This window comes from Mustela erminea, chromosome 14 (genome assembly GCF_009829155.1).
Source record: "Mustela erminea isolate mMusErm1 chromosome 14, mMusErm1.Pri, whole genome shotgun sequence".
NCBI classification, from domain to species: Eukaryota; Metazoa; Chordata; class Mammalia; order Carnivora; family Mustelidae; genus Mustela; species Mustela erminea.
This window is the reverse complement of record NC_045627.1, coordinates 76,968,803-76,993,138: the sequence shown is the minus strand read 5'-3', so window position 1 is coordinate 76,993,138 and position 24,336 is coordinate 76,968,803. Positions and strand designations below refer to the sequence as shown.

The 24,336-nt window shown below is 32.4% G+C and overlaps 1 protein-coding gene across 1 annotated transcript in view; it reads right to left on the bottom strand.

Annotated features, from left to right (window-relative positions):
- ATRNL1 (attractin like 1) overlaps window positions 1-24,336 on the bottom strand; it is a 796,208-nt gene that overhangs the window by 684,399 nt on the left and 87,473 nt on the right. The gene's annotated exons all lie outside the window — the stretch shown is intronic.

The window sequence follows — 24,336 nt, the reverse complement described above, 5'->3', positions numbered from 1 at the left end:
ACCACTTGGAGCAAAAATTCCAAGAATAGGAGTGTCAAGGAGGGTAGGAAGAACATTACCACATCACCTCTCCCCAAGACAACACTGCTCACTCCCAAGAGAAACCCCTTCAACCTACAATTACTTCCAGGGGAGAATATAGTATGTATCTGGCTTCCACAGCCAAGAGGGATTATGCCCAAGAGGACCACTTCTTTCTTATCCCATCCAGAAAGATAAGAAGATTGGCAGAGTAAGAAAAAGGGTGCTCACAGCAACTGGGGCACAGAACTCAACAAAGACTCAACATTTCCACTAACCACTTCATATCTTACAAGAGCCTACCCATGAACTTCATAGGATACATCACCTGCAAACTTACCCCAAATAGCACAAATACTCCCCCAACAACCCATAAATCCCTCCTCATGTAGCACACTCGTGCTCCTGCAGATGGTTCATGAGCATACACAGACAGCTGGGTCAACTCTGTTGCACTGGTAGAAGATGAATAACCCTGAACACTTCAGGCACTACCCAAGTGAAAAAATGGGAAGCCCTCAGCATTGGACCTAGCTTTGCAGAATGGAGAATAGAATATCCAAAATATAAAAAAAACTGACAAAAATCAATAAAAAAGAACAATCCAATTAAACAATTCACAGACGATATGAACAAATACTTTTCCAAAGAAGACATACAGATTGTCATCAGGTAAATGAAAAAGCACTTAACATCCCTAATCATCAGGGAATGAAAAAAAAAAAATGAGATATCACCTCATACCTGTTAGAATAGCTATAATTGAAAAGATAAGAAATAAGTGTTGATGAGGATGTGAAGTAAAAGGAAACTTTGTACACTGTTGGTGAGAAAGTAAATTGGTACAATCAATTTGGAAAACATTATAGACCCTACTCAAAAAATTAAAAATAAAACTACCAAGAGCTATCATACTATTCAGCAATCCCACTTCTGGGTATATGTCCAAAGGAAATGAAATCAGTATCTTAAAAATATCTCTTCATTCTCATGTTCACTGAAGTATTATTCATAGTAGCCAAGATATGGAAACAACTTAAGTGTCTATCAATGAATGAATGAATAAAGAAAATGAAATATAAATATAAATATGTGTAGTATTAGTATTAGTATTATATAAATATGTGTAGTATTATTCAGCTTTTTAAAAGGAAGAAATCCTGCCATTTACAACAACATAGATGAATCTGGACAATATTATGCTAAGTGAAATAAGCCAGACACAGAAAGACAAATAATTACATGATCTCACTTTACGTGGAATCTAAGAGTCAAACTCAAAAAAGCAGAGAGTAAAATGGTGACTTGCAAGGCCTGAGAATGGGGGAAAAGGAGAGGCATAGGTCAAAGCACACAAAGTTTCAATTATGCAGAATACATAAGCTCTGGAAATCTAATGTACAGCATGGTTACTACAGTTAATAAGACTGCCTTGTATACTTGAAATTTGCTGACAGAGCATCATAAGTATTCTCTACACACACAGCCAAAAAAAGGGGGGGTGAACTATGTAAGATAATGAATATGTTAATTAGTTTGACTATGGTAATCATTTCCCACTGTGTATGTATATCAAAACATCACATACAAACCTTAAATATACACAATTCTTATTTGTCAATTGAAGTTCAAGAAAGCTGGAAAAAAAATAACCCAGATAAACACATTACCAGATGAATAAAAATTATAAATTTATTGGTAGAATATCTGCTTTATAAGATATTAAAGGAAGTTCTCCAGTCTTAGATCAGTCATTTCAATCCAGAGTTCTAGAAAAGGCAATTATGTAATTATAAAACAAAGTATAAATGCATATTTCTTCTCCTTTCTTTTCCTAATACATTTGATAAATAATTATTACAAAACACCATATGTATTGTTGGATCTGTAACATTAAAAAGTACAATATATTTGACAATAACACACAAAGTGACAGATGAAAGCAAAATTCTGTTGAAGATGCCAAATAGTAATGCAAATCAACAGGAACAAATGAAAAAGCAGCACGCAAAAATATCCAAAACAAATTTATATTTCCTCTTCTTTCTCTCTCTCTCTCTGAGAGGCAAAAATTGCATAAAGTTAGCATAGTAACAATGTATTTTTGAGCTTACAACAAACACAGATATTACATATAATAGTGCAAAAAAAGATGAAAAAGGGAATAGAGATCTATAAGAACAACATTTTTATATTTCACTGGAGTTAAGTTAGGGTAAGTTGGAAGTATATTCTGGTAAGTTAAGATATATATGATAAGCCCTAGAACCAATAGTAAAGAAGTAACTAAAATGACTGTATTTTAAAAAAAAAAAAGCATTAAACTGTTACACTGGAAAATATTTACTCAATACAAAAAGAGCAATAAAAAAGAGTAACAAGAAGCATTATCTATAATAACAAATGAGATTTAAAAAATTAAAATGACAGACAAATTCAACTATATAAAAAATAACATTAAAGTTATTAAATATACAAATAAAAGGCAGAGATTATGAGTGAGACAGGATTAAAAAAAAAAAAACTGGTACCAACTATGTGCTTTCTCTAGGAGACATATTTTAGATTGAGGGGTACAAATATATTAAGAAAAGGATTTTTAAAAGATATGCAGACAATAAACATAAGAAAGCTGGAATAATATATAGTATAATGGAGTAATATATAGTATAATAACATCAAACAGAATAGACATTAAAAAAAAAATTCCAGACAAACCATAAGTGACTCTCAATCTCACAAAACAAACTGAGTGTTGCTGGGGGTAGGGGGGTTGGGAGAAGGGGGGTGGGGTTATGGACATTGGGGAGGGTATGTGCTTTGGTGAGTGCTGTGAAGTGTGTAAACCTGGCGATTCACAGACCTGTACCCCTGGGGATAAAAATATTATATGTTTATAAAAAATAAAAAAATTTTTTAAAAAATTCCAAGACTTCAATAGTAGTATTTCACAGTGATAAAAGGATCAGTCCATCAAGAAGATACAGCAATTATAAATGTATATGACGTTACAACAGAACCCCCCCCAAAATGAGGCAAAATGTGCAGAAAAGAGATATAGATAAATCAGTAATAGCAGCAAACTTCAAAATTCACTTTCAAAAATGGAATGAATTCTATGATAAACATGGAAACAGAATACCTGAATAATGCCACAAACCAACTAGCCCTTACGGACATATGTAGAACACTGTAGCCAACAACATCAATATACACATTCTTTGCAAGCATACATGTAACATTTCTCTAGGATTGACTAAATGCTAGGTCATAAAATAAGCCTAAATAAATTCAAAAGTGTTATAATCATACAAAGTATGCTCTCTGACCACAATGGAATTATATTAAAAACAAATAACAGAAATTGTTTAGGATACAATAGCCAAATTATGCAAGCCACCCAAGTGTCTATTAATGGATGAATAGATAAGGATGTGAGAGAGATTATATATACATATGTATATATATACATATATATATATAGTGGACTATTATTCAGCCATAAAAAAGAATAAAATCTTGCCATTTGCAATGACATTGATAGAGCTACAGAATATAGTGCTAAGTGAAATGTCAGTCAGAGAAAAACGAACATCATGTGATTCCACTCATATGTGGAATTTAAGAAACAAAACAAGCAAAGAAAAAAGAGGGAAAGAGAAAGGGACAAAGCAAGAAACATACCCTTAACTATAGAGAACAAACTGCTGGTTACCACAGGGGAAGGTGTGATGGGATGGATTAAATAGATGATGGGAATGAGGGAGTGCACTTGTAGTGATGAGCACTAGATGATGTATGAAACTGCTGAATCACTATACTGTACACCTGAAACTAATACAACACTGAATGTTAACTACACTGAAATTAAAATAATTAAAACAAAAAAAGTTATTTGGGAAAACCACAAATATGTGGAAATGAAACAAAAACTCTAAAATAACAAATGGGTCAAAGAAAAAAATCAAAAGCATTTTGAAAAACACTTTGAGATGAATGAAAATGAAAACAAAGACACACATGGAATACACCAAAAGCAATACTTTAGAGGGAAATCTGTATTTGCAGAGATACGTATTTAAAGAAAAAATGAGAATTCCATACCATAACTTAAACTTCAACTATAAGAGACTGGACAAAAGGGCAAACCAAGCCTACACCAAAAAGAATTTTAAAATAATAAAAATTAGAACAGGAAATAATATAAAATAGATGAAAAACAATAGAATCAATGAAGCCAAAAGTTCTTTCTTTTAAAAGACAAAAAAAAAAAAATTGACAAACTCTTAGGTATACTGAACAAGAATAAAAGGAGACAGAAAACTCAAATTATTAAAATCAAGAATGAGGGGACCTGGGTGGTTCAGTTGGCTAAGCATCTGCCTTTGGCTCAGGTCATGATCTTGGATCCTGGAATTGAGCCCAGGTCAGACTCTCTGCTCATTAGTGAATCTGCTTTACCCTCTCCTTTTGCCCCTCCCCCTGGCTCATACTCACTCTCTCTTGCTTTCTCTGTCTCAAATAAATAAATAAAATCTTTTTAAAAATAAAATAAAATCAAGAATGAAAGAAAGCATATGACTACCAACCTAACAGAAATAAGTCAAATTATAATACAATACTAAACAACTATATACAAACAATATGAAATAAACAAAGTCCTCAAAAGACAGAAACTATCAAAATTGAGACAAGAAGAAATAGAAAATCTGAATAGACCTATAACAAATAAAGAGAGTGAATTTAGAATTTCAAAATTTCCTTAAAGAAAAAAAGAAAGAAGAAGAAGGCCAAATGACTTCACTGGTTAATTCTAACAAATATTTAAAGAAGAGTAATGTAAATTCCTCACAAACTCTTCAAAAATATAAAATAGGATGGTATAGTGTCCACCTCATTGTATGAGAAAATATGAGTCTGATACTGATACCATCAAATCACAAGAAAATTACAGACTACTGTTCTTTTAAAAGGAAGACACAAAAATCCTGCACAAAATACTAGCAAACCAAAACCAGTAATATATAAAAAGGATTATACACCATGACCAAGTGGAGTTTATCCCAAGAATTCATAATTGGCTTAATATCTGAAAATCAATGTTACATACCATAATAATAAAGAAAAAAATTAATCTCAATAGATATAGGAGAAGTTTTTGATAAAATCTAATACCCCTTCATGATAACAACATTCCAAAAAATAGGAACAGAAAGGAACTTCTGATAAAGGCTGAATGGTACTCCAACCCAAAAGATAAATGCATGTTTCAATCCCTAGAACCTATGAATGTTAACTTCTTTGGAGGAAGTGTCTTTGCAAATGTAATTAAATTAAGGATTCTGAGATGAGATCATTGTGGATTATGCAGCTAACCTTACTCCAAAGACAAGTGTCCTTATAAAAGACACACACAGAAAAGAGGATCAGGTAATATAATGTGGAGGCAGACAACAGAAAAATTCATCCACAACTCCAGGAATACTTTAAGGAAAGAAATTAAAGAAATTAAAAGAAATTAAAGATTAAAGATGGCCTAAATGAATGGAAGGATAGCCCATTTTCATGGATTGGAAAACAAAATACTATTAAGGTGGCCATACTCTACAATTTGATCTATATATTCAACTTATTCCCCATAAAAGTCCCAACTGGAGTTTTGTTTTGTTTTGAAATTGACAGGCTGATCTTAAAATCATGTAGAAATTCAAGAAACCATAATAGTCAATTCAAAGAATTGTAAATTCAAATAAAGGAAAAGTACTCTTTCCAACAAATGTTTCTAAGACAAGTGAATATCCAAATGAAAAAAGAAAAAAGAACTCCTCTCTCACAATATAGACAAATATTAACTCAGAATGGATAAAAGGCCTAAATTTAAGAACTGAAAGTATAAAACCCATAGAAGAAAATTCAGAAGTAAATATTCCTGGCACTGGGTTAGGCAATGGATTCGTAGATATAACACCAAAAGCATAAGTGACAAAATATATAACAAATTGGACATCACCAAATTTTAAAAGTTTTAGCTTCAGAGGACACTGTAAACTAAGTGAAAAGTAACACACAAAATGGGAGAAATATTTGCAACTCATATAATTAACCAAGAACTTACAACTAGAATATATAAAGACCTCATAACTCCACAATAAACAGACATAAATCAAATTAAATAATTGGCAAAGGATCCTAATACACATTTCTCCAAGGGAGTTATATAAATAAAAGCACTTGAAAAGATGCTTAATATGAACAGCAATTAAAACAATAGAAATCAAAACTAAACAATAGAAATGAAAAACTATAATGAGATACCCACTAGGGTCACTGTAATCAAAATGTTTGACAGTAACAAGTGTTGGCAAGCATATGGAGAAATTAAAATCCTTGGGACGCCTGGGTGGCTCAGTTGGTTAAGCAGCTGCCTTCAGCTCAGGTCATGATCCCAGCGTCCTGGGATCAAGTCCCACATCAGGCTCCTTGCTCGGCGGGGAGCCTGCTTATCCCTCTGCCTCTGCCTGCCATTCTGTCTGCCTGTGCTCGCTCTCTCCCCTCTCTCTCTCTGATAAATAAATAAAATCTAAAAAAAAATAAATAAATAAATAAATAAATAATAAAATAAAAAATAAAATAAAATAAAATAAAATAAAATAAAATCCTCATACACTGCGGATGGAAATGTAAAATGGTGTGGCCACTTTGTAAAACAGTCTGGCTATTCCTTAAAAATTTAAATGTAGAGTAACTGTAGAGCTGGCAAATCCACTCCTAGATATATATCCAAGAGCAATGAAAACAAACCTCTACATAAAAACATGTACACAGATGTTCCAAGAAGTATTATTAGCCATAGCTAAAAAGTAATTACAACCCCAATTTCTATCAACTGACAAGTGAATAAGTAAAGTGTGATATATCCATACAGCAGAATATATTTTAACAAAAGAAGAAATTAAGTGTTGATACATACTACAATATGAAATCATGCTCTCATTGGGCTTAAAGAAGCATATTAAAAAAAAAACATATTGTATCATCCATTTATAACTCCAGAAGAAAAATCTATAGAGATAGAAAGTAAACAGTGCTTACCTAGAGCTGAAGGTCTGTGGGGAAATAAGGAGTGACTACTAATAAGTATAGGGTTTCCTTTTGCGGGAATAAAATGGTTCTAAGTTTGTGGTGATGACTGGACAACTCAGTGAATTATACACTGAAGATGATACTTTAAGTAAGTAGATTTTATGGTATATGAACTACATCTTAATAAGGCTGTAAAAGAAAGAATATTGGGCTTTCATAATAAACTACTATAGATGGCTTCATCTAGAAATTTGTCTCCCATTCTCTCCTAACCCTTTCTGGTTACAAAAGAAATCTATAGATTCAAAATTATACCATTGTCATGCTCACTTCAGTAGCACATATACAAAATTATACCACTGTCAAATAGAGAGCACGTTCAAGTTGAATGTTTTTAAACAAAATACAGCGCATTTTCCTTTTAAAATCTACTGGTCTATGATCTCTTTTTACAAAATAAACACTATCTAGATAGTAAATAGCAAAGGAAATATATGAATCAAGGAAAAATACTCAGTTACTAGAGAGAATTTTAAGTTGAAAATGTTTTAATCTAATGATTAAACAGATAGGATTTATCCAAGTATGCAAAGGTGATTAAACATCTGAAGGTCAAATAATGTAATCTATCACATGAACAGCATAAAGAACAATAATCATATGATCATATCAACAGATACAGAAAAAAAATCACTAAACAAAATACAGCATCTATTCATGATAAAAACTTTCAGCAAACTAGGAATTGAGGGTAAGTTCCTCAGCTTGATAAAGAAAATTTACAAAAAAAAAAAAAAAAAAAAAAATCAGGCTTAACAGTGAGAAACTAGATGTTTTCCTTCTAAGAGAAAGAAGAAGGCAAAAAGTATTCTCTAACCACTTCTATTCAACATTGTACTGGTAGTTCTAACCAATGCAATCAAATAAGAAAAGGAAATAAAAGATAAACAAATTTGGAAAAAAATAAATAAAACTGTATTTGTTCACACATGACATGATTGTCTATGGAGAAAATCCCTTGAACTAAGTGATTTATAACAAGGGTAAGGAATACAAGGCTAATAAACTAAAGTCAATTGCTTTCTTACATACCAGCATAATGAATACTTGAAATTAAAGATACACACCATTTATATTAGCACCAAAAAAATAAAATAGGTATAAATCTAAATATATATATATTACCTATGTAACAAAAAGTACAAAACTCCAATGAAAGAAATCAAGATATCTTTTGATCCAGGTTTCTCACTGTCAGAAGGGATTTACAAATGCAGAAGAGGGGAAGGCTAGAATAAATACTGTGATGCTCCTTATGCAGTTTAGACAGGACAGGGTTTAGGCAGAGAGACAGACAAATATATAGAGACAGAGATATATGCCTTTTTCTAAAAATAGATATAGATATGTGTGTTTGCATATTTTCGGGCTCTATCTTCTGAGAGGATCTATAAACACATCAAAAAAGCAATAAACAGGGGCGCCTGGGTGGCTCAGTGGTTTAAGCCGCTGCCTTCGGCTCGGGTCATGATCTCAGGGTCCTGGGATCGGGTCCCGCATCGGGCTCTCTGCTCGGCAGAGAGCCTGCTTCCCTCTCTCTCTCTCTGCCTGCCTCTCCATCTACTTGTGATTTCTCTCTGTCAAATAAATAAATAAAATCTTTAAAAAAAAAAAAAAGGCAATAAACAACCTAGTGCCCTAAACTCAGTTTTTAAAAGCTATTCTCCACTAAAGGAATGTGGGTTCCTAGAGAAAATTACTTATTCCAGCTGGAAAAGAACAAAATGTGAAGGAATTTTTTTTTGTTGTATGTGTGCCAGAAAGTAGAGGGGTCGAAAGACAGTGAGGACACATCTGAAGAACACAGCCGCCTGGCTGAAAGGAGCTCACAGTGGCCAAATGTGGGACACTTTGAGCAGCAAAATAAAGAAAAACAATAATTCATTATAAAACATTTAACAAAATAATGAAAAATTCAGGGCAATTTAGAAGGAATAATAAAATTAGATATCACTATTCAGTAACCAACAATGGTAATAACTTTCTCACAAGAATGATCAGTGGATACTAAAACTATTAGATAAAAGTTTAATAAGAAACAGAATACTTACATAATCTATAAGTATCTCTCCACAGGTGTTTATTAATTTAAAAAGGAAAAAGTGTGTCTTTACAGTTGAGAAAACTGGAACCATTTTAACCACCACTTTAACCAATATATAAAGTTAACCTCTACAGGAATGTTCATAGCAGCCTCATTCATGATATCCTAAAGTAAAAACAACCCAAATGTCCATCAACTCGTGAATGGATAAACAATATGTGGAATATTCATACAATGAAATATTATTCAGCTATAAAAAAGAATGAAGTAGTAAAACATATCACAGTGTGGATGAAGTCTGAGAATATTATGCTAAGTGAAATAAACCAGACACAGAAGGCCACATATTGTATATTCCCCTTATATGAATATCAAAAATAGGCAAATCTAGAGACAGAAAGTAGATTAATGGTTGTAGGAGACAGAGGAAGAGTGCTTAGGGAGGTATATGATTTCTTTTGGAGGGGATAGAAATATTCTGAAATTAGTAATGATGGCTGCAAAACATTATAAATATACTAAAAACCACTGAATTGTACACATTAAAAATAGTCAAAATGGAGAATATTTTTACATGAATTTGATGTCAACAAAAATAGTTTAAAAAAATCATGCAAGGAATTATTTTGGTATTCTACCAAAAATTTAAAAAGTGAATCTAATCATGAAGAAACATTCCAGATTGGGTAAATTCTTCAAAACAAAGACTGAAATTGTCTCAGACTAAAAAAGACTAAAAAGGCATGACCACTAAACACATGTGTGATCTTAGATATAATCCTGGATCAGGAAAGGATATCAAACCCTGGCAAGGAAAAAAATATCAAAACCTAAGTAGGAAAGTATAAAAAGGGAAAACTTCAGGCAATTTCACCTGTGAACATACATGCAAAATTTATTAAGAAATCAAATTCAGCCACAAAAAAGTGTTATCCTTTTTATAAAAGATAATAGAGTCACTAAGAAAGATGAATAAAATCTACAGGCTGTATTAGTATATTCTATTAATGTTATTTCCTAAATTTGATACCTATATTGTGATTATGGGAGAGAATGTCCTTGTTTTTTAGTAAATAAGTATAAAAATATTCAGGTTTAAAGTGACATCATGTCAACAACTCACTATTAATTGAGAAAAAATATTATAGATGGCTATGATAGATAATTACAGATAGTGCTTAAAATAATTAAAAGAGAACATAACTACAAATGTTGCTAATATTGAAGATTCTAAGTGAACATAATAAACTTCTAGAACAATTTAACAGAAGACATTCATTTCCTGGATAAATTCCAAAAAATAGGTCTCATCAAAACTTAAGAACTAATTATAGCATCTAAATAGGTTTATAACCATTATATATATTGGACATAGTACCTAAATACTACACATAAAGTTGTTTTCTAACACCTGACTTGAAGGTTATCATCATAAAATATTCAGGAAAAATAACTCCCGGTCTTATACATACATACATACATACATACATACATACATACATACTGTTCCAAAGTATAAAAAGGAGTAGTCCCCAACCCATTTAATAAGGCCCACATAATCTTACCACCAAAGAACTGACAAGAATATGCAAGAAAACCACATGCAAATCTGTTGACATCAGTGCAAAAATGTTTATCAAAATGTTAGCAAGCCAAAAAACAAGTAATATATATTGACTCAATTTGACTTAACCCAAATTAGGTTAATAATAACATAATTAATTACCCACAGTAAATTATTGAGTAGAAAAATCAGATAAACTTTCCCCAAAATATTTTTGATAGAATCCATCCAACCATTCATGATACAAACTTTCAGGAAACCAGGAAAAAAAGGCTCTTTCTTAACAACATCTACAAAACCCACGGTGTACATCATTCATACTGGAGAAACACCAAAAGCATTTCATTAAAGCTCAGAACTAATAAAGGACGCCTGTTAACTTCTATTCAGCACTGAACTGGAGATGGTTGCTGAAATGATAAGGTAAGAAAAATAAAAAGCTGTAAGACCCAAAAAGGAAGAAACAAAGCTATCATTATTTGCATATAATCTGATCATCTATTAAAAAAAACTAAGAAATATCTACACATAAGTTACTAAAATACAGCAAGTTGTTAGACACAAAAGAAATATAAAAAAACTGCATCTCCATATATCAGCCCAAAAAGAAATAAAAAGATAATATATGGTTGAATAGAATCCCCCAAAACTCAAGTCTACCTCGAACCTCTGAACAAGACCTTATTTGGAAATAATCTTTGCAGACTTAATTAGCTAAGTAAAGTAAGGTCTCACTAGATTAGGGTGATCCCTAAGTCCCATAATTGGTGTCTTTTTATAAGAAGGCCACGTGAAAACACATATACGTACACACAGAAAGAAGGCAATGGAAAGACAGAGGCAGAGATTAGAGTGAGGAATGGAGTTACAACCAAAGAACACCCAGGACTGCCCAGAGTTAACCAGATGCTAGTAAAGGTAAGAAAGGACTTCCCCAGAGCCATTAGAGAAAGTGTGGCCCAGCTGACTCCTTGATTTCCATTCTGGTGTCTAGCTTACAGAATTATGAGAGGATAAATTGTGGTAATTTGTCATCTCAGCCTTCAAAAGCTAAGAGAGATGTCATTTAGAAAAATATCAAAAATATCAAACACCTAGCAATAATTCTAACAAAAATTTATTAGTATTACAGATCATTAAAGGAATGGTCTGGGACAAATGGATATCCACATTTAAAAAAAAAAAATCCCTATCCAGTTGGATTCAAACTAAATATGAGGGGCAAAACTATAAAATGATATAAAATGGTAGGGAATATAGAAAATATTAAAGTATGGAAGTATTATTTATGCAAAACACAAAATACAACCCACAAAAGAAAATATTAATCATTTCTATATTTAAATTAAGAAGTTCCATTCATTAAACATTATACAAAGAGCAGAATGAAAATCCATGATCCAAGAGAAAGCAGGCTGGCAAAGTAGAAGACTAACAAAGGATTAATATCAAAAAGAAGGATACACAAAATAACCAGTATGACAAAACAAGAAGAAGAAATATATAAACAAAAAACATGAAAAGATGTTTCACCTCTTTAGTAATCAGGGGAAATCAAATGAAAACCAAATGGGAACACCATTTCACACCCATCATGTTGACAAAATTTATTTTAAAATTCAAACATCACATTTCAGAGAAATTGTAGAGAACTAGAAACTCCCATTCATGACTGGTAAGTGTATAAATTAGTGAAATAATGTTCAAGTATAGTTGGGTAAAAGTAAGCTTGACACTGCCTATGAGCAAGCATTTATAATACTAAGGAAATAGCTTAGAGAAACCTATATATGAAACAAGAGAAGACTAAATAACATATATACTATAATTGTTCATAATACAAAACTTGGTACATTCCAAATACCATCCATGGCAGAAAATATAAAAAGGAAATATTTTCACACTTTAAGTATCTCTCACATAAGACTACAATTGCAGTCTGCCAACAATTCTACCATACTTCCATACTCTCCTCCTAAATGAACATTTCATACTGCAACTTCTCTCTTCAAACCTTCAACCTCTAATAAATATCCTCAATTCTTTTTTTTAATATAATTGACACAAAACATTGCATTAGTTTCAGGTGTATAACACAGGGATTCAACAGGTCTATACCTTATGCTAGTCTCACCACAAGTGTAGCTACCATTTGTCACTGAACAGCGCTATTACAATACCATTGACTATATTGCCTATGCTGTACCTCATTTCCTTAGATTATACACTCCATAACTGAAAGCCTGTATCTCCCACTTCCCTTCATCCATTCTGCCTATCCCTCCACCTTCTTAAATATCCCCCATTCTCTCCCAACTGGTAACTTCACTTTCCACTTCATTAAGAATAAAAAAGAATCAAATCTTCCTAAGTTCTCATCACTCTACCAATTTTCTTGCTCCATATTCATGTAACCTGCCTTTTCTCCTATTCCTATGAATAAAATGTCTATGCTCCTAAAACCTATCCTCACTATTTGTGTTCGCTAGAACCCATGGCTACTTGTTCTAAGTACTTCCTTCTATCAAATTCTTCCCTCTGGCATAATTTTTTTTTTTTTAAACATACAGTTGATCTTCCCTTTAAGCCAAAAAACAATCATTTCTCCAAACTTAAAAAAAAAAAGACCTCTTTTGTCCCCACCTCCTTTACCCACCATTATCCTATTTTTCTCTTTCCCTTAAAACTAAACTCCTCAGAAAATTTACCAGTACTTTTCTCCAAATCCTCTTTCACCCTGATCAGAATCCATGCTGATCAGAATTTCATTCTACCACTCCACTGGAACTTACTTATATCACCAAAAAACTCCAGCTTGCCAGATCCTATGAATATCTCCCAATTCTCATATTACTTCACCCATTAACAGCTGCTGATGGGAACAGATTTTCTCCCTCCTTTGAAACACATTCCTGGCTTCTAGAACATAGATTTTCCTGGTTTTCCTGCTCATTTAACTACTCATTCTCAGTCGCCTTTTCTTATTATTTATCCTTACTTCTCTGACCAGAAAATTAGTGTCCAGATGCCCAAACTCCTATACCTATCCACCTATTAAACAGATCCACAAGGATGTGTAGTCTATATCTCAAATTAAATATATCTAACACTGAGCTTCTCATCTTCCTCTACACCAAACCTATTCCTCTCAAAAAATTCATCATCTCCATTAATACCAACTCCATGCTTTCAGGTCTTCAGGCAAAGTCTAACTCCTCTTTCAGTTGTTCTCTCTACCACTCTATTTCCAATCCCTTAGTTCCTGCAATCTCTCTGGGCTCTACCTTAAAACTATATTCAGAATCTAACCAATCCTCATCACTTGCACATTACCTCATTGGTCTCAGATGCTATCATCTGTTTCTTAGGTTACTACAATAACCTAAATGGTGTTCTTGCTTCTACTCTTGCATCATAATCACATCACAACAGCCAGAGTGATCCCCTAAAAAACCTAAGGCAGAACATCTCACTTCTCTATTCAAAACCCTCCAATGGCTTCCCATATTGTATAAAAATCGAAATCCTTATACTGAGCTTGTTGACAATGTTCCCAATTACCACTTTAAGATCATTTTCTTTCTACCATTTCATCCAGTCCACTCTAAGACCCCCTACTCCAGCTATACTGGCCACCTTGCTATTCCAAATGATAAGTATATCCCCATTTCAAGACTTTTGCACTACCTTTCTACTTGCCCCTCAGATTCTGGCATGGCTCCCTCTCTAACCTCTTTCAGGTCTTTCCTCACATATGGCCTTGGTTATGTCTTCTCTCACTACCCTATTTAAATGCAACAACCTAAAACCCATCCTCTTTCCATGCTTTCTCTTTCCTCCACAGCAGTTATTATCATTTAAATATGTTTTATTTACTTCCATTTTTATTATCTACCTCCCTCCATTAAAATATATCTCTAACACACAGATTTGATTTTTTAAAAGATCTCTAAGGAAAGCATACAAAGTTTAACAATAGAAGCAAAATTCAAAAGAGACTAAGTGAGTGGTTTGTTTGCAAATACATATAAAAAATAGAAAGCAAGGAAATAACACAATATTAAGCATAATGGTTATCTCTTTCAGGGATAATGAAGGGAATGCCATCATGATGGGGGTATTGTAATGTCCTCTTATATAGCTCAGGAAGATAAGGTGTTCACTTCATTATTATTCAAAAATTATAAATGTATGCTTTCAGATACCATATGCAATATTCCCTAGTTTATAAAAGAGCACTAGGATAAAAGTAAGTACAACACATCTCAAAATTACCTTAAAGAGATAAGTATTTCTTCAAATTAGCAGTGTGTGGTTTTAACCATACTTTCCAAAATTCTAAATCCCATAACATACCATGATGTCTATAAAGATGATAATATTTTTTGCCTATATATTTTGTTCATTTTAATAAGTCTACTATTCCACTTCTTTATATATATGTATGTGTGTATTTCTATTATTTCCCAAATATACATGAACCATAAAATTTCTGTCTTCCTTACTGAGGATATCATAAATTATTCCCAACACAGTACCTAATAGAGTCAACAAGTTAGTTGAAAAGATTTCAGACACTCATTGTGAAGAGAAATGAGCAAGGATGGACACCATGCTCATCAGTATTTACTAAAAGGTAAGTTAACTAATAACATTTATAAAATTGTCTTATTATCACTTTCCAAAGCCTGACAGCTGAAATTTTAGAGAAATCACAAAAACTCAGTAATTTAATAATTTTGAATCCTTCAATGTAAAAATAACTCCCATTATATCAAATTTAAGAATGTAAAAGAACTCATTTTATGTAATCAGACATAGTATCATTATAAAAATACATTTAAGGTAAATGTGATTCCAAAATTTTTTAAAGTACAGAATTAATATAGTACCACAAAAGTACTATCATTAGACTTGTACTTAACTTTTTAATATTTCTCAAAGCAAAGCTAAAATCTATTTTCTTCCACTTAAAAAAATGGGAAAAGATTTCTTAGTTGATCATAATAGCTATAAGTTATAAACAATAATGTTTAATATGTTCCTTATGTGTTAAAACTTACTGGTCTTTTTCACAGGTTAAAAGAAGACAGCAGTAGAGGAAAGGACCTCAACAGAAGGTCTAGAAAATCTAAGATTTCCACTATCACAGAAAAGCCTCCTACTGTTAGTTCTACAAACATGTATGCGCAAAGAATATTATGAGATGTCTTATCTAACAAGGCTAAGCAATCAAGACCACAATGGCCTTAGTAACCAAAACCATTACAGCAAAGCTTAAATCTCTTAAATGATGATATCAATAAATAGTACATTCCAACAATATATAAGGAATCATTTTTGAGAAATGGGAATTCCTAAAAATACAGGATATCTGATCTCTTTTATTCCTTAAATCTAGAGAAACCAGATTCAACTAGTCCTGAAGTAGTGGAATAGCAGCAATGGCTTCTGGTGTATCAGAACTTTTACATTTCAATTCTTTTCTAACAATGGCAAAAAAAAAAAAAAAAGAAGGTATTTTGGTAACTATATATTAAAAATTGAACCTCTTGGGACACCTGGGTGGCTCAGTCAGTTAAGTGTATGTCTTTGGCTCAGGTCATGATGTCAGGGTCCTGGGATCAAGTTCAACATCAGGCTCCCTGCTCAGGGGGAGCCTGCTTCTTCTCCTCCCTATGCCCCTCCCCCTGCTTGAGCTCACTCTCTTTATCTCATAAATACATAAAGAAATTTTTTAAAAACTTGACCCGCTTTCATTATTCCAATTATTATAAGCCATAAGCATATACTATTAAACCTACAAAGTCAAATCAAATACAGATTTCTGTTTTTAAATAAATTTTAATAACATGTAACATACATACCAAAAAGTATACATATTTTGAGGGTATAGTTCAATGAGTTATCACAAAGTGAACACATCCATGTAACCATTCCCGAAGCTTCTCTGTTGCTCACCCAATCACTACTCAGTTCTTTCTAGCCTTTCTAGCCTAATCCCTGTTATAACTTCTAAGACCACAGATCAATTTTTCTTGCTGTTAAACTTCATTTAAGTGGAATCATATTATTTTCTTCTGGTCTGACTTCTTTGGTCAACACTATTTTGGTGAGATACAACTGAATGAATGTATACAGAGATGATTCTTTCATTTTCATTATTATATAGCATTCCATTGTAAGAATACATAACTCATCCATTTGAACAAATGATAGATATTTCACCTGTTTTTGATTATTGATTGTTATAAATAAGTTGTCATGAATACTATTGTATATGACTACAGTGCACACATATACGCATTTGTTGGATATAGAACTACAATAGCTACTTCAGAGGATTCATACATTAAGAGTGTGAGTGTAATCATATTTAGCAGAAAAGATTTTTTCAGAGTACTTCAAACCAATTTATACATATTTGATACTAGCAGTCAGGTAGTATCAAATTTTAGCCATTTAAGTGGATGTGTGGTGGTATGTCAATGTTGTCTTAATTTAAATTGTCCTAGTAACAAATAAAGTTGAGCACCTTTTAATATGTATTTTAGCCATCCAAATATCTTTTTTGTGAAATACCTGTTCAAGATTCTTACATATTTTCTATTGAATTATCTGACATTTTCTTACTGATTGTTAGTGCTTCCCTATATTTGCAGGAAGAGACAGTCTTTTGTTGACTTCCTGTGTTGCAAATACTTTCCATGGTGCACCTTCCCTTTTCACTTAATTTTTTAGTATTTTTAAACATATGTATTTCAGTTTATCACTTCTCGCTTACTAATAGGATTTAAATAATAAGTAATTAAGGCGCACACCTGGCTAAAACTAGAAGTTTTTTTAAACCCCAAAATAAGATTTGTGATTAAAAGAATGATTCTTTTTAACATTTCTATTCTGCTGACTCGCTTGTCCTACTTAATCTGCTTTAAATATGACACATGCCAGCTAACAGGAAATTTGAGAAGAACTATGTCCTAACAGAATCCATGACAAGGAAGCAAACCCATTTATTAGGTTTCTTAAGTTTTCCTCAGTTTCCCAATACAATTTTGCTTTGTCCCTCCCTCTTCCATCCCCTCCCCTCGCCCCACCATGGTTCTTAAACACTTAAAACAGCCTGGGTGGCTCGGTCAGTTAAGCATCTGACTTTGCCCAGGTCATGATTTCAGGTCCTGGGATGGAGCCCTGCACTGGGCTCCTTGCTCAGAAGGGAGCCTTCTACTCCTTCTCCCTCTGTCGCTCTCTGTCAAATAAATAAAATCTTTAAAAAAAAAAAAAGGAAATTATTTAAATCTACCTTAAAAGTCTTTCTTTACCAACGATATAAAAATATTTGCCTATGTCATCTTGTACAACACTTATTATTTTACCTTCCATATTTGGATCCACGACTGATCTGAAACTGATTTTTGTGTATGGTGTGAAGTAGGGCCCAATATTCTTTTTTTTCAATTGTATATTTTACTGGTCCACAACAATTTATCATAAAAACAGCTCTGTAGTTCAACTTTGTCATAAATTAGATGTCCACAAATATGTGAGTCTGCCTATGGAACTCCTATTTGCCACACTGGTCTACTTCATTATCTTTGCAACAACACTTAACTACCATAGCTTCAAAATCATGAGATCTGGTATAGAAGTCCTCTAGCTTTGTTCTTCTTAAACTTTGTTTCAGCTATAGTTGGTCATTTGCATTTTCATATAAATTTTAGAATATGCACATCAACTTCTAAAAAAAGGCGCCTGGGTGGCTCAGTGGGTTAAGCCTCTGCCTTTGGCTCAGGTCATGATCCCAGAGTCCTGGGATCGAGTGCCACATCGGGCTCTCTGCTCGGCAGGGAGCCTGCTTCTTCCTCTCTCTCTTTCAGCCTGCCTCTCTGCCTCCTTGTGATCTCTGCCTGTCAAATAAATAAATAAAATCTTAAAAAAAAAAAAATACTTGCTATAATTTTGTTTAGGATTACACTAAATTTACAGGATCAGTTTGAGCAAAAGAGAGATCTCTACAGGGGTACCAGGTGGCTCACGCAGTTAAGCATCTGCCTTTGGTTCACAAGGTCATGATCTCGGAGTCCTGAGATTAAGCCCCATATCCAGCTCCCTGTTCAGCAGGGAGTCTGCTTGTCTATCTCCCTCTCTTTTGGCCACTCCCCCCAACAAACTTATGCACACACTTGTGCTCTCTCTCTCAAATAGATAAAAATCCTAAAAAAAAAAAACCAAAAAAAAATCTCTACACTATTCCATTTTTCTGACAATTATCATAATGTAGCCTCCATTTATTTGGCTCTTATTTATTTCTCACTTAAATAAGGTTTTTAATCTTCTGTGTAAAGTTCGTACATACATGTCATTGCATTTTCTCCATAGTTGTTAATGTTTTTATGATAGCATAAATTGTATTGCTTTTAAGTTACCGTTTTCCAAACAACCAATTTTATTGATTTGGGGTAACTATATGGATCATTTTTATCATGTTTCTTTTCTATTTCATTAATTTATGTTATCTCATATTCTTTTTCTTATCTTTATTTATATTCTTCTTATGGGACTAATCTATCATTTTTTCTAACTTCTTGAGATTATGCTTTTATAACACTGATTCTCAAGCTTTTTAAAAATCTTTTCTAACAAATGCATTTAAAGTTATAAATGGGGGCACCTGGGTGGCTCAATGGGTTAAAGCCTCTGCCTTTGGCTCAGGTCATGATCCCAGGGTCCAGGGATCGAGCCCCACATTGGGTGGTCTGCTCAGTGGAGAGCCTGCTTCCTCCTCTAACTCTCTGCCTGCCTCTCTGCCTACTTGTGATCTCTGTCTGTCAAATAAATAAATAAAATCTTTTTAAAAATAAATAAATAAATAAAGTTATAAATGTCCCTCTTTGTGGCATCATACACATTTTGATCTGTCATTATTCTGTACAAAATATTTTCTAATTTTAGTATAATTCCTTTGACCAGTTAGTTTTAAGAAATTTATTAATTCCAGACATCTTAGGGATTTTCTAGTTACTTCTGTGTTTCTTTCATTGTGATCAATTACTTTGTATAATTTGAATCTTTTTAAATTTGTTGAGACTTGCATTAAAATGCATATGGTAAATTTTGGAAAATGTTCCATATGTACTTGAAAACAGTACATATTCTACAGTTATAAGATAATATCCTCTCAAATACTGAAGAACACAAAATTATTAGACTGTTGAAATCATTCATATCTTTTCTGTTTTTTGTTTTTTGTCTCCTTGTGCTATCAGTTCCCAAGATAACTGGATTAAAAATATCCCAATATAATCTGTCCCCATTTGTTCCATCATTTTTTTGCTTTATTTAACACATGTTATAAGGCACATATAAATTCACTGTTCTATCTTCCAAGTAGATGTCTGACTTAAATTCTTATCTGTCTGGTATTAGTAAAGTTATCTCAACTTTCTTTTGTTTAGCAATTGTGTATCTTTTTCCATTCTTTTCTTTCAATTTTTCCAAATATTTTTAGATTTTTATATCTCTTCTAAGCAGCATATGGCTAGGTTTTGCTTTATACAAAGTCCAAAAAATCCTTAGCTTTTCATTGAAATATTTAGTCTCTTACATTTACTGTAATCTGGAATATTTATTCCCTTACATTTAGTGTAATTATTGAAATATCTGGAGTTAAATACACTTCCTACTTCCTTTACAAGTATCCCAACTAGACTTTGTCCTATTCCATTCTTTTCTTGTCTTCTTCCAAATCCATTAAGTAGTATTATTTTCCTTCCTATTAGCTTGTTAGATATGAAGGTCTACTTTTATTTTTGTTGCTTAATAATTACAATATAAATCCTTAGTTATTAAGGTCTACTATAAACTACTTCTCTTACCAATTCCCAATGTAACAAAACCCCTAGTATTTTGAACATCATTTACCCTTCTTCCTGACTTATGAGATGTTATTATCATGCATTCAAATTTTATATCCATTTAAGCGTCTATTATTTTTATAGTTTAAAATAACAAATAATTATTTCAATTTACTCTTAAGTTTCCTATTCATTCCAGTATCTGGCAACATTTTTCTTTTACTTCAATAGCATTTTCTTTTAGTATCTCCTTTATTGGAGGTCTGTTCTTGTCAGATTCCTTTAACTCTTGTTTTACTGAAAAATATCTTTATTTTGCTTTCATTTCTTAAAGATATTTCACTAGGTGCAAAATTTTAGGTTGGTGATTATTTCCTTTCAGCAATTTGAAGACCATGTTTTCTAGATTTCATTTTTTCAGTTAAGAAATCAGTTGTCAGTCTAGGGGCACCTCATGGATCAGTCAGCTAAGCATCTGCTTTGGGTTCAGGTCACAATCCCAAGATCCTGGCATTGAGCCCCGCATCAGGCTCCCTGCTCAGCAGGGAAGTCTGCTTCTCCCTCTCTCTCTCTCCGTTCCTTCCCCAGCACATGCTCTCTCTCATTCTCTCTCAAATAAATAAATAAAAGCCTTAGGAAGGAAGGGAGGGAGGGAGGAGAGGAAGGAAGAAAAGAAGCAAGAGAGGAAGGAACAGAGAAAGGAAGGGAGGAATGAATCAGTTGTCACTCTTAATATTGTTTCTTTAAAGAGTATGACTTTTTTTTCCATTGGCTGCTTTAAAATTTTTCCCTTCATGTTTGGATTTTCATCACACGATATTTCTAAGTATACATCTCTTTTTATTATGTTGCACATGGAAGTTTTCCAATTTGTAGCTTGATGTTTTTTATCACTTTTGAAAATGCTCAGTCATTAAGACTTCAAATAGTGCTCTACATTATTTTCTAACTTTTCTTCCTCTGGACTTCAATTACATGCATGTTAGGCCATTCTACAGGTCCTTAATATTTCCTTCCTTATTTTATTTTTCATTCTTCTCTTTCTTTATTTCAGTGAGGGTATTTCATTCTGATCTTCCATTTCATTAATTCCCTCCTCAGCTGTATCTAACCTGTTGTTAAACCTATCTAAGGAATTCTTCATTCATTTAATGTATTCTTCATTTCTAAAATTTCCATTTGATTCTTCAGTAAAAGTTTCCCCTTGTTTCCTAATACTTTCTACCTTTTATGTTAAAGTTTCTGTCTTAAAACACCATTATCCTAAAGCTATGCTTCTAAAGGCTGTTTTCTTCCTATCTTGTCTTTTTCTAAGACTTATCATTGTTTTATTTTGTATCAGATATTGCATATGTTTTTTGAAGAAATAATTTGAGGCTCTGTGTGATATTATCTTCCTCAAGAGAGGATTTACTTATGTTCTGCCAGCTACATAGTTTATGAGCAGATCACTGCAATCCAATGACTCAAAGTGGACTTATCCACACTAGTAGGCCTAGAACTTCAGGGAGTAAACCAAATCCTTATGTGTGTAGCGAAGTCCATCTTCATTAGCACACTTGGAAATCCAATCTTATTCCTCCATATTAATCGACAAAAGTTCTACTCAGTTTCTTAGACAGCTTTCAGGATTTATTATCATCTAAAGGGAAAATAGTTCCACAAAATGCCAATTTTACCTCCCTTGACATTCCACCTCTCCTAGATCTTGATCCACAGATTCTCACTGCCTTGACAGTTCTTAGGTGCCTAAAAAGATGTAATTCCTAATTCTTCTCAATGGAAAAAATATTCCAAAATAATCCATTATACCAATGAAAAAGAATTCCTCCAAACACCCATTTACTAATACTTCAACAAAGTAGCCTATCTATAAACTATATCTACTAAAAAATAAAACTAGTTCTGAGGTGATAAAAACTTAAAAATCAATCTGTACAACAGATATATATTAGTGACATTTTTAAATTATATCACAAATAAACCTATACATACTAATTGCTATATGATAGCAAACTTTAAAGGTAAGCTAACAAGTATCAAAACTTTAAGAATAATAGAAAAATATTTTAGTACTCACTAATAATTTTATGATATTTTTTAAAAACACAGAAATCAGTAAAATATTTAAAGTATCATATGTATCTATAATATATATCTAATAAGGTACTAAAAATAATTTGCAAATTATTTCAATAAATTCTCCTAAGGGATAAGTATCCAATGGTATTTGTCCATATACTAAAATTGCCAAGATTGATAATTACATTCTTCTACCTAAAAGTTCACTATGGGAAACTTTCAGGAAGGGAATCATGTTAAAATCTGAGCAAATCCCATTCAAGTGGTGAGCAACAAATAACTCTCATTTTGACTTCATTCAAATAATACCCATAGTTCTCTTATCCATTCACATCACAAAAATATGTTAAGCAGATTGATAGTGCCTTAATCACTAAATCATAGTTCCTCTTGCTATCAGAAAAAAAGTTAAAGTTAGAAAGTTTAAAATAGAAAATAAAATGCAATGCTAAAATTATATAAAAGAAAAAAGTGATTTACTAGTTTTACTATTTATAAAAATATAAAGGATAATAATGTATTGATTAGACAAAAAGTAATAAAAATTACTAAATCATGCAAAGGAAATGTCTCTTTTCTTTAATTCCATCTTTCTTTATCAAAGAAAATAAAATTTAGAATGTATGTTTGAAAGTGAAGGGGATAGAACAAATCAAAATTTGGTGAAAAACTCTATTTCATTCAATGCATAAAGTAATTTCATAAGAGTTTAAAGGAATGTATAATGTCTTAAGAAAACAAAAGAATCATTTCCCAGGCTTTACAAAGGTAAATATTTGAACACAACAAAAATTCTATTTTAAAAAAATTCTATTTTCAGGGCACCTGGGTGGCTCAGTGGGTTAAGCCTCTGCCTTCAGCTCAGGTCATGATCTCAGTGTCCTAGGATCCAGTCCCGCATCAGGCTCTCTGATCAGCAGGGAGCCTGCTTCCCCCTCTCTCTCTGCCTGCCTCTCTGCCTACTTGTGATCCTCTCTCTATTGAATAAATAGAATCTTAAAAAAAAAAAAAAAAAAAAACCTAAAAAAAAATCTATTTTAAAACTCATATATATAGAAAAAATAATAAGTGAAAAGTTACTAATATTTGAAACATAAAAAAGAACATTATGGTTATAAATAGGCAATTCACTAGGAAACACAAGTAGCAAATAAACACTTTTATAAAAAGATGCCTAGTCACAACAATAATCTGGGTATCCATAATAAATATCATTAAGATACCATGCAAATCCACCTCAAGTGCAAAAGGAAAAGAGCCTCACAATTCCAAATTTTGGTGGTAATATGAAGAAACAGGGGTATTTACATCTGGCTGGTGAAAGTATACATTACCACAGTGACTTGGGAGTGCAGTTGGGCAACATGTAGTAAAATTGAGGATGTAAATATCCTCAGACACAACAATCTCACTTTTAGGTATATGTCCTACAAAAACTCTCGCATATCTGCATGAGGAAACCAGTACAAGATGTACAATGTAACACTGTTTATAACAACAATAAAAAATGCAAAAGCTTTGCATTTCAAAGGAAATTAGATGATGAAACTGAAGAAATGCTTTTAAAATTTACAAATGACATTAAAATATGAATGTAAAAAAAATCACAGAGCAAAAAATATCAAAGC